The following is a 10,470-nucleotide window of genomic DNA, read 5'->3' as shown; positions in this document are numbered from 1 at the left end:
CTCCAGGCATTCCTAACAGCATACTTGGCCCCTCACTGAATTTACCCCTCAAACTGCTGCTGCTACTGGTCCCTGTGTCCAACAAACCTATTAAATACACACTTATTGTTACACTACAGAGGGTAGTTTAAAGTTTCATTACATCTACTCTAGGAGAATGATCGTACCTCACGTACTATACTGTAAATCGCGAGAAACGCCCACTGCGGCCCTGTTTAGTTGTTTGAAACACTGTTTTCTAATGTGCTTAGTACACTGCCAAACATTTCTGTTTTCTGCCACGACTTCGACCTCTATGTCAGATTCTGAACTGGCATTAAGACGCTCTGATCCACAACCTCTCACAGAAACCAGACATCACACTATGTAAATCATATTCTTACTGCAGATAGCATAACACTGAATTATTTTTAAATAAAACACACTTACAACATAAGGAAACTAGAAGAGTTTGGCAGTGTTGTGGAGTGTTTCCAAACTGCAACAATGGATCTGGCAACAATGGATAGCGGGGTAGAACTGGCTTTGTCCCAATACTATGACATATCTTCTCCGATTGCCATATGATTTTCTCCAGCACATAATTAAACAGTAATGAAGATAGTCCATCACCTTTTTGAAGCCCAGTTTGAATCTGAAAATATTCAGGGAATTCGTTTCTGAACCTTACTCTAGGTTTAGTACTTCGAAAGATGACTGAAATGAGGCTGAGAAGTTTTTCGTATAAACCAAATTCTGTAAGGATAGACCGTAGAGATTCACAATGGATACGATCAAGCTTTTTTAAAATCGACAACAGTGCCCACTAGATTCTTGTTTCTGACTCAATGATGTTTCATCATCAATTTAAGACTAATAATTTGATCAGGCGAGCTTCGTCCCTGATGAAAACATTCTTCATATTCATAAAATTCTCCGTCAAGCTCTTCATAAATTCTGAAATGCAGAACCTTAGAGAAAATTTTGTATGCAGTATCCAGCAAGGATAAACCTCTATAATTATTAGGATCCGATCCATGTCCTTTCTTGTGTAGTGAAAGGCTTATTGAAACACTCTATTCCTCTGGCAATTCCACAGTATTCCAAAAGTGAATAAGATGCTTCTGCTCATGCTTTGTCTGGACAAGGAGTATAACTTTTCCAGATGCATTTTATTTCTCAGGTAAGGGCCAAATTCTATATAATATTCAGGTTCCGCACTATTTAATAATTGTTTGAAGTATTCAGCCAAAACCATTGAATTGTCGTAATTGTTATGTGCTACCTTTCCGTTCATATCCTTCATCTTCAAAATATGTGAAGTATATTTCGATATTTTGAGCTAAATTAATAGTAATATTCAGTTAAAACATCCCAACTTAACTATATGCCGCTTCTCATTGAAAAGAGCCCTCAAAGAATACTTTGGTGTCATAGCATGGGTGGAACTTGAACAAATAGTAACAAGATAACAGCACCGCAAACTGCTGTCCCGTCATCTGGAGACGCCCTACTGTACCAAATCTAAGTGATCACTATACATAAGGAATCTTTACTTGCGTATTTCAAATTAAGAACCTCATTCACCCAACACTTTCGTACACCAAAACACACTATGTTCACTCTCTTCAATACATCATTTACCTCCATTACACAGAAGTACTGCTTTTCTATCAAAACGATAATAATCTTAAATCCCATACTGTATAGCCAAAAACAATTCGGAAATAATAGATGTCCTTCTCGCATCAGATTTCTACAGCGACATCGCCCAGATGGATTTCTTTTATAACATTCCCATTACATTAATCCTCTTCGTTGCACATATTCCTATGATACCACATTCATTTTTAACTGATCTGTACCTCTTTTGGAAAAAGAGTGCAGATGTGATTCCATTCCAGGTTATCGTGGCTTCTTTTGTTTTACGTTCTATGCTCCTTCTCCTCTGTGTCAGAATTCATCAACCGTAGTGACTGGCAAGTGGAGATGTATCAGTCTCTCGCCAACCCGTGATCAGATGCTTCCAGTGGGTGGGAGATCTGGGGAAGTGCTAGCCAGGGAAACAGCCAAGGCCTTGTGTACTGAGGTGGATCTTGAAGCACAGGCCTGGAGCAGTCTTTCATGACATTGTTGAACGTAGTCACGGAGACTTCGACTACCGACCTCAACACATCAGAAGTTTAACGGCTGTTGTCCAAATTAACGGCCATGCGAACTAAAGGTGATCTTGATGTGTACTTAATGGCATCCAATACCGTCACGCCAGGTGCTGGGCCCGTATGAAGGGGATCAGTGCAATCTGGCAACGTTCGTTCTTTCCAGAGCCTCTACACATTGATATGTCTATTTTGATGCTGTATGCAAAACCGGGGCTCGTCTAGGCACAGGATTGCCACCACGTTGTCACTAGGAGCATTAAGCCGTCGGCACATGGACTGTGCTGTCGAACGTCAACGTTGAGAGTGTCGATTTCAACATGCTACTGAACATTCAGAAACGATGCGACTAGTGCATACGGTACATAGGCCCGAACGTGGTACATACGATCGCAACGCGCTCCAGCGGCAGTTGTCAGCTGTACCTGGCTCGTAAATCACACTGTTTCTGAAACCTACGGGCGTACAATTCCTATATTAGCTCTATTAAAACGTACTTTCGTCTCCTGTCCATATGCTAGTCAGGTTGCTCTGCCTGTAGTATACGTTAACGAAAACTTCAATATCCGTGATAATATTATAAGCCAAAAAGGAATGTACCATCTGCAGTCAATAAGGACATCAGCTTATAAAAGTTCCATTGTCCATAGTGCGATTCAAATTTACAATTGTTCTCCACATAAGATAAAAATTATTTCGTCAGTCTCACTTTTTAGTAAATCCCTAAGGTCATTCTTACTTAATCGCTGTTCCTACTCAGTAGCAGAATCTCTACAACATGTGAATTACAAAACTTAAACAAGAAAAAAAAGGGCAAAATATCTTACTGCAAGTAGTACAAGGTGTCCTGAAGATTGAGCCAATCGAGCAATTTCACTCCTCAAAAAGAGCGCACATAGGTTTACATGTTGTCGAAAATTATAGTATATACCTATATTAAACTAATAACAAAGTATCAAAACCTATTAAAAACGCGAAGGTTAGAAAAAACATTTCATAACATTTTATAATCAAACAACAAAGCTATTCATTGCGCTTTCTTTAAGCCCGAGAGGAGGGTCGGAGGTAAGAGGGCAGGGATCGCCTTCCGAGGCCTGGTCACAATGCCCCATTCCCGCCCTCTCAGAACCAAGGAAGGAAAGGGGCCTTAAAGGATCATAAGCGACCACGAATCTTCATCCAGCCTATCTAGCTTTTTACCATGTCCTGAAAGCTTTTATCGGAGCTATATTATTAACTTAAATTTAATTATAACAAATTGTACGAAGAACAATGCGTTTTAATGGATCCTCAACATGCCGCTTCCTTCAAATGGCATAGCCTATTCTCATAATACGCCAGTTACAATAATTCTTTCACCGCGAATATCACGTTCCTCGTCATTTTATTACAACGAAGTGTACAGTTAACAGCGGGTTTTCGAGTTCTCCTTAGTTTTCTGGTGCTCAGAAACGAACTTCAACTGAAAGCCAATATGGCGCCTCAGAACTCTGCACAGAAGGGAGATGGGCATGCATGTGCCGTCTCATTGGTCAACGTTCAGACGCACGTTCAGAAGATCTGACATGCTCTGCAGGTTCGGAAAGACTCCCCACGCTATGACGTCAGAAACTCTGCACACCCAACGCTCAACGTTCGGCTGCCCAGTCCGTGTGCCGCAGGCTTTTTAAGGCCTTTAATGCGAAAGAAGAAAGAAAACTATGCTCAAAGGAGAAGAAACTGTCAAGAACTCATTTGGCAAGCCAGAACTAAGCAAATGAGAGAATGCTATAAAGTGGTGGAAGGAATATGTAGAGAGGAGAGTAGGAGGTGTTATACAAGCTAACATGAGCACAATGTTAGATCCCTGTGAAATGTATGAACACGCAAGGTAATACTGATCCTACCACTTAGCTAAGTAGACAGATTGAACAACGGCAAAACTGTGTTTATAGCATTTGCATGTTTAGAGAAAGGTTTTGATAATCTTAATTGAAAAACATTCTTTGAAGCTCTGGAGGTATCATCAATAAGACACACAGGCACAAGATTATCTACAACTTGTACAGAAACCAAACTGTATTTCTAAAACTTCAATGATTTGAAAGGGAAGCAGTAGTTGAGAAGGCAGAAGTAGAGAGGATATAAAATGAAGACTGTCAATAGCAAGAAAAGCGTTTCTGAAAAACAAAAATTTGTTCACATCGAATACAAATTTTAATGGTTGGGTACTATTTCACAAAGTTATTTGTGTGTAGTGTAGCCTTGAATATAAGTGAAACGTGGATGATGAACAGTTCTGTCAAGAAGACAATGGATGCTTTCAAAACGTGGTGAAAAATAAGAATGTTGAAGATTAGATACGATGATCGTGTAACTAAAGAAGAGGTACTGAATTAAAGAGAGGCACAACTTGACTACAAGAGGGGTTGCTTGATAGGACATACTATGAGGCATCAAAGAATTGTCAGTCTGATAATGGAGGCTAAATGGTAGAGTGAGACGAAGGCTTGTAACGGTAAGCAGTTTAGAAAGGATGTAGCATGCAGTAGTTATGTGGAGACGAAGAGGCATGCAGAGGATAGACTACTGTGGAACACTATACCAACACACAGACGAATTGTATTTCTTGTTAATGCATCCCAACAGCAAATAACATCATTTTTCATTAGGTAGGTCAGTTGCGTATTTATTGCCACAATATTTCTCTACTGCAGCCTCTAGCACATATGTTTGTGATGTATTTGTGTATACATCTCTATTAGTATCTGCAAACAGCCTTATGTTAGGGAAAAGTTGCAACTTGAATGCAGTTTTCTTATGGTGGCTGTCAGCAAATGATAAAGTTTAATTACTGTTATGGCCATTCTGCCATTGGTAGCATTTTCCATAAACCGTGTTTTCCTTCATGAAACAATAACCAGTGACTGGTTATGTATTATCCATGACTTTCGAATGCACTGGCAGTTCTCAGACTGTGTGGCAAATGTACCGTAATGCTCGTTTACATGTGTTGCCATACGTTTTTTGTGCATTGGAGGCTTTTCCGCTGACTTCACATATCACGTGACCATTCTCAGGCATATTAAAGGGTGCACAAGCGTCGTATGAAACTATTTTTAATTGCCGTTTTTGTCGGGGAAAGCAGGTTAATCAAAAAATAAATTCTGTATTTTGGCAACCAAACATGGAATCGGCAATTGGATTATAACGCCTAAAGTGGTAGCTGTGAAAGCAATTATTATCACTGATCCTTCATAACTACTTGCGAGACGGCGATCAGTGAGTCTTTACATTGTGCCAGTACATTGAATAGCAAACTATCCTTTTCCTAATAGTATTAACGCACATAAAGGTCTTCTTGTACATTATGGCAATTTTTGTGTGTTTGTGTGTGTGTGTGTGTGAAAGAGTGAAAGAGTGAGTGAGTGAGTGAGTGAGTGAGAGAGAGAGAGAGAGAGAGATTGCATGTAGTTGAAGGTGAATAAAAATTTACTTATGCATTTTTTGAGTTTTGCTAAACATGGTATACTAAAATAATGCTATCCCACTATCTTGGCCCATTCAAACTGTATTCTATAATTCAGTTATATCTAATTGTGTAAATGAAACTGAATTACACAATGAAACATAATAGCTGGTCTGTATCAGAGTTTGTTAAAGGATTTCAGTTAACAGAAGACAACAAAGAAAGTAAGGGAATTTGTCATGATTTTACTACTTCGCATAGGCACAAAAAACATAGATTTAGTGTCACACTACAGCAAGTCTTTGTTTCTATGTAAAAGAAATCTGGCTAAAATTCTCAAAAGTGCTTAAATGTCACGTCTGTTATGACAAAATACTTTACCACAAACAGAGTTTGCCTGTGTTGTGACATTTTTTGGTCTTCTGTGGATAGCTATAATCAAATTTGGTTTTGATGGTCTGAAATAACTCTTTAAATGCAGTAATCACAGCCATTTCTTGTAATCCCACCTGTCAGTCTACTGCAGATAGTGCTGTTTGAAAAGAGTTTAATGTTTCCTTATTAATGATCCTTTTTGTGAATGCATAATTAGAACGCTAGGAAACAGCTGGTTGATTATTAGTTCTCTATGTATAAAGTCCCATGAATAGTGCTCTGTTGGCAGAGGTCATTGGGCCAACTAAAGTCATCTCATAGTCCCATGTATTTAGATTTGTGATAACAGTGTCAAGGCAGGCATCACCTGTGGTTGGTAAATGACATGCTACAAATAGTCCACAAATGGTTAATAGATTCATAAATTTTCCTCCTTAGAACTCTCCTTGCAGAAGCATACACTGAAATGAACACCCAGTGCAATTTCTGATTTCAAGTGGATTAAATAGCACAGCCAAGATTCTATTTAGATGAGAAAATTTTCAAAGTTGCCATCTGGAAAATGGTATACTAGACAACAATTATTACAATAAGATTTAATAACTCCAAAGCAGCCAACTCTATATCTAGGTCCCACAGTAGCTTTTTAAATCAATTTCTTTAACACTGGATTTTCTTTTGGGATATTTAGATACACCACCGAAGGAATCAGTTGTTCTGCACCATGCACTTATTAAATTTGGGCTATTAGTTATACTACCCTGCACCTTGTGCTGATTACCAATGTTTACACAGACACAGTACATCTGGCTTCACTTCTATAAAGAGTGATAACACATTAAGTTTAGTTCTAAGACATAGGCACTGCTTATGATTATGGGAGTAACTTTCTGAGCAGTATGTGATCGGTTTAAACTTAATTCTTCTTTGTGTTTGTCACAGAAAAGATTATTTCACAGGAATATTGGCGATTCTCTGGAATAAAAAAACGATACATCACAATATTTTTGGGCCATGTAGCATTATCCATTATATTATATCTAAGCTTAGAGTAAACACTTTCAAGCTTTTCAGCTGTAAAGTTGTTATGTTTAGGGAATCTTTTTTTTTTTTGTTTCACTGGAAGCTAATGAGGTTTTCTGGAGTTGTACAAATTTTGACTCCGTTCAGATGTAGCCATGATCTATTTTCACCATACAGCATTCCTTAGGCAGGTTTTTAACAGGGCTGCAACTATACTATGGCTACTTAAAAGCCGCTTTTCGTCTTCCAAAATATTAAAAATACTTCATATTCCCCAGTTTAATCCCCCTACATGTGAATGCGAAATAAACCGTGGTAGCACACTTATGTACAGTATAGCCGTATGTTAACTTTTTAACCACATTTATTTTTCTATATTTAGTGCACATTACATTATAACAACAAAGATTCACAGAAAAAAACTGACACTTATCAGCAGAATATTTCGGCGTATCTGTACGCACATAGATCAATTGCGCAAATTTCAATATGGGCCTACTGCGGAACTTTTACACTATTCTGTTTATTGAACATGAACGACTAAAACATTAGATGGAAATTATTTCATGCTGAACTAAATCCTTTGGTATTCACGGGTGCAGCTGCATGAGATCCGTCATCGCAGCCAAGTGTTTACTGAAGGGACGGTCACGTGACTTCCGGCAGCTAAACGTCAAAACAGCCAAGTGCGTACTGTCGGGAGACACTCCCGCTGCCGCCGCGTCCGCGCCAGCGCTTCGGCGAAAGTTCGTGTGGCCCGGGATTCCATACCTGACGTCACGCTCAGCGTGTTCTGTGATTGGAGGCGCGGACCTGCAGCGCAGCACGCGGCAGCGGAGCGGTTCGACATGGGCAAACCGCGACGCAGAGGCCGCTAGGCCATGTCGCTGACGGCATTTCTATGGCAACCATGCTGCTGCCGCGCGGTTTTGACGCGCGGCAGCCCTAGTGGGAACCGGCCTTTATACTGTCTGCACGCGTCTCTCTGTTGCCGCGTCGAGGGAAGCCACGACAGTGATTGGTATGCTGACAGTCTGTGGTGCTCAGCTCCTCTATCCTGCACAGATCAGTATGACTGTCTCTACTGGCGTGAAGTCACTAAGATTGAATATTACCGTCCTGACCCTGTTAATTCCATATCTGTGTGAGAGTCTCTGGATCACGATCAATGCGAGCAGTAACACCACAGAACAGTAAGCCATGAACTTGGCGCTGTCGAATACTTACAGATGCTGGTGGAGATTTCTTATTCTTACACGATACAAAAGATTATCTGTGGCATTGTCCAGAGACTGTGGTGCCACACCAAAGATAGCAATGCACGTCGATGGCAGAGACATTAGCAATGTCTCGCTGTAACCCGCAATGACGAATGGGAGAGGCTGAAGAAGACATGCCTCATCTCTCAGTACAGCAGCACCCTCGCACAGACAATACAGAGCTGAGCACAGAAGCGCTCTGCACCAGTTCGCGACCTTAGATGAAGCAGTCAGCATCACAGAGCAGGAGTAAACAGTTAGTCAAGTCTCAGATGGAAATGTACTTTTGTAAATGTTGAACATTGTACTTCCAGAGAAGAGTTTGTTAACTAGTGCATCAAGTGATGCTTTAATAATCAATGACAGTTGTAAAGCTGGCACTCCTGTGGCAATCGATTTTATCAAGTTAAGTAGATCTTTTTTATTATTCATGTAATAAAGTGAAGTAATATGTCGTATGTTGTTGTTCAGATGCGACATCTCCCAGAGTAATCAAAGAACCCACGGTTATGGCCAGTTTATTGTAGTTTCATCTTATCATAATACTATCTTATCACAGACAATCAACACTGAAACGCGATTTCTGAATGAGAAACTCGCTGCTTATATACAGACTGCAGATGGCGTTACTCCTGCCTTTTTCCACTGAAATGCTAATTATTTGCATACCCGAGCAATTTGATGTTTGTGCTAGGCCACCTTCCTTACGTTGCAGTTTTAATTTTAATGGCTTGCAGGGTATAGCTGTTCTCGAACTCTGAATCTGTCTGTTGGTCTAATTATTCTTTAGGATTTTCGTTCTTTCTCGATATTTTCGATTAACAAAATATAGATTAAAAAAATAAAATTTTGGCAGCGTATCCTCTTCTGATGCGTTATCCACCCATTCGTGCATGTTGATATGATCAATTCTTTGTCAGGTCTGACAACACCTGCCGGCCGGAGTGGCCGTGCAGTTCTAGGCGCTACAGTCTGGAACCGAGCGACCGTTGCGGTCACAGGTTCGAATCCTGCCTCAGGCATGGATGTGTGTGATGTCCTTAGGTTAGTTAGGTTTAATTAGTTCTAAGTTCTAGGCGACTGATGACCTCAGTAGTTAAGTCGCATAGTGCTCAGAACCATTTGAACCATTTTTTGACAACACCTTGTGATGGACTGCGTGTGTTCGCACTACTTTCGACTTTGCGTCGGACTACACAGGTGTGTGATAAAGATTCATTAGGTTTCACAAGAGCTTTTTCCTTCCATACGAATGAAGATAGGAAGTGGGATTGATTTTAACTTAGACATAGAAACTAGAGTTTACTTTGTGTCGCTAACTCACTGACCAATGTGTATTGAGTCGAGACAGCAATAACTCTGCAACAAAAGGCTTTTTGCGTTCTCCGTTGCAACACATGAAGTTCAGTTACAACCGCGTGGCGTGATTTTCGCACTGCACACCTAAGCTCGAAGCATTCACCGATGGCGGAAGCAGTTTCAAGACACCGGTCGTTTGTGGCTCTGAGCACTATGCGACTTAACTTCTGAGGTCATCAGTCGCCTAGAACTTAGCACTAATTAAACCTAACTAACCTCAAGACATCACACACATCCATGCCCGAGGCAGGATTCGAACCTGCGACCGTAGCGGTCACGCGGTTCCAGACTGAAGCGCCTTTAACCGCACGGCCACACCGGCCGGCCCGGTCGTTTGTGTAAGGGGGAAATCACTCACATGGGCTTGTTCAAGATGTAGTATACAGCCGGCAACTGTGGCCGAGCGGTTCTAGGCGATTCAATGTGGAACCTCGCGACCGCTACGGTCGCAGATTCGAATCCTGCCTCGGGCATGGATGTGTGTGGTGTCCTTAAGTTGGTTAGGTTCAAGTAGTTCTAAGTTCTAGGGGACTGATGACCTCAGATGTTAAGTCCTATAGTGCTCAGAGCCATTTTGTAGAAGACATTTAAAGCAGTAATCCACAGAAGCCTGCTCGTCGTGCCAATTGAGATTGCCATTCTTCATTCGTCTGTCTGACGTGTTCTGCTATGATGTATTTCAAATCGTACAGGATTCAGTTCCTATAAGCCAACCCTTGATGGTGTGTAAAGCTTTGTAAATTCATCCTGCACGTGAGGATGGATGACAACTTTTTGTCACCTGCAGTCTTCAGGGACGAGGCTACGTTCCATATAAGTGGAAAAGTGAACTTTTATTTTTCAACATGACGGGACACCACCGCAATGG

Source organism: Schistocerca serialis, chromosome 3, assembly GCF_023864345.2.
Source record: "Schistocerca serialis cubense isolate TAMUIC-IGC-003099 chromosome 3, iqSchSeri2.2, whole genome shotgun sequence".
NCBI classification, from domain to species: domain Eukaryota; kingdom Metazoa; phylum Arthropoda; class Insecta; order Orthoptera; family Acrididae; genus Schistocerca; species Schistocerca serialis.
This window is presented reverse-complemented; position numbering follows the sequence as displayed.